This window comes from Suncus etruscus, chromosome 11 (assembly GCF_024139225.1).
Source record: "Suncus etruscus isolate mSunEtr1 chromosome 11, mSunEtr1.pri.cur, whole genome shotgun sequence".
Lineage (NCBI taxonomy): Eukaryota > Metazoa > Chordata > Mammalia > Eulipotyphla > Soricidae > Suncus > Suncus etruscus.
This window is the reverse complement of record NC_064858.1, coordinates 31,416,016-31,418,150: the sequence shown is the minus strand read 5'-3', so window position 1 is coordinate 31,418,150 and position 2,135 is coordinate 31,416,016.

Here is a 2,135-nt window from a genome sequence, read left to right as displayed (position 1 = left end):
AATATGTGGTCCCCTCTGTATCTAACCCACAACTTAGTAGTCTTGCACCTGTTTGGTCTTGATGCCTCCCTTAGTTCCCCCTCTAACTGGAGGCAGGACTAGCTAGTTCAAGTTGCGTGGTTTTGTTTGAAAAAGAGAAAAGTAATAAACTGGGGTAAGGGTCTAATACACCGAAACTGGGCGGAATCCTTCTAGAGGCTCTCATCATCGATTTGAGAGATGGAGAAAAAGAAGGTGAAACACTCCACCAGTACCAAAAGAAGTGTCAAATACCCAGTGAGGGCTCGAGTTATATCGATAAGCACCACATTTATATTAAAAGGTCTGTGTTCTTTTTTGGAGGTAGGCACGCCAAGCTGTTCTCAGGGCTTACTCCTAATTCGTGCTCAAAATTCACTGCTGGCTATGCTCTGGGAATTAAATGTGGTATTGAGGATTGAACCATGGCCACTATACTATAAACTAAAATTCTTTTTTTTGGGGGGGTTTTGGGCCACACCCTGCGGTGTTCAGGGGTTATTCCTGGCTGTCTACTCAGAAATAGCTCTTGGTATGCAGGGGGACCATATGGGACACCGGGATTCGCACCAACCACCTTAGGTCCTGGATCAGCTGCTTACAAGGCAAACGCTGCTGAGCTATCTCTCTGGGCCCTAAAATCCATTTTTTAATAGACTTCTTTCATCAGTTAGTTACCTATGCTAGAGATTGTGAGAAATATATTAGCATTAACTTGTGGTTAGTAAGAGTTTAATTCAGCAGATGAATCTATTATTTAAAATTTTAGGACATGGACTTGTAATTCACAGTGGTCTCAATAAAAAAATCAGGACATGAGCTAGAGCAGTGGTTCTCAAATAGAGGGGCGAGCCCCTAGGGGGACACAAGGCTGCGTAAAGAGGGGCACATTTGACCTAGGCAAACACTGTCATAACAAGCTAAGCCCCATGTTTATATCTCTGTATGTCTCTGAAGCTGAGAGTTGCTGTGTCCTGCTTCAAACCCTACTTCGAAAAGCTATGCATTGCAGAACGTGCTCATTTTAGCCATTAATCCAGACATCACCTCTGATTAAAAAATCAGCTCAAATTATTTTATATATTTTTGTTTTGCAGGTTAAAATTTTTTAATAAAGATACTATTTACAGTTGTGTGGAGGGGGGAATGTTTTCTTCTTCCTAGGGGGCATGACAGAATATAATTGAGAAATACTGAGCTAGAGAGATAACTCAAGAGGCTACGGTGAAAACTTTGCATGCAGAGAGTCCTTGGTTTGACACCCAGACCCAGGCAGTTTCTTTAGCACTGCCTATATTATGCCAGATAGCAATACATAGAATCATAATTAAAACCAGATAAGGTTCCAACAGGAAGCCTATAAGATACTTTGTAAATTTTCAAATATTTGGTAAGAGAGAAGGACAGGACATTGTCCTAAATTGGTAGAGATGACAGCATGCTTGGAATCCCTGTGATTTGAAACACAGTATAAGAGATGATTCTTATGTTATAATTTTTTCCAGTATTTATACCTTTTTACATGAGTAACTGAACATGCAGATCCCTTCAGTGTTATTACCTGTTTCCCTGACTTAATTTTTCCTCCAGTCATTTAGTTTAGATTTTATTTGACTTTGTGCAAACACTCCCCACAAGCCTACAGCAATCTAAGACATTAAATTGTGTCTTAAAATGAATTGTTATTTGCAAGGAAGAATTTTTGTCAAATCAACAAATTACATCTTATTATTCCTACCTTTTCTTGCCTTTGGACATGGCTAAATCTTTATGCCAGTCACATGGCATATGTAGCACCTCTAAATAAATTAGTTATTTTTTTTCTCTTCCTTTCCCTTTCAGTTGTTCCTATTAACTGGTTGATTCTTTTGAGGAGATACATATGATCTCTGGGCTTCATGAAGTACTCAACTATGTAAGACCTATCAAGGCCTTTTTTTATGTGGGGATTATTTCCTGCCTTGAGTCACTAACCATTAAAGTTTTCTGTAAAAACTTCCCGAGAGAAGGTTCCTTCTCACTATGAGTGTTCCACAGCTTTCAAATTGACCTTGCTACTAACTGAATAGCTGTCTGATAACTTCTGAGAATGACAGAAGTGGTTGCTTCTCCAATAT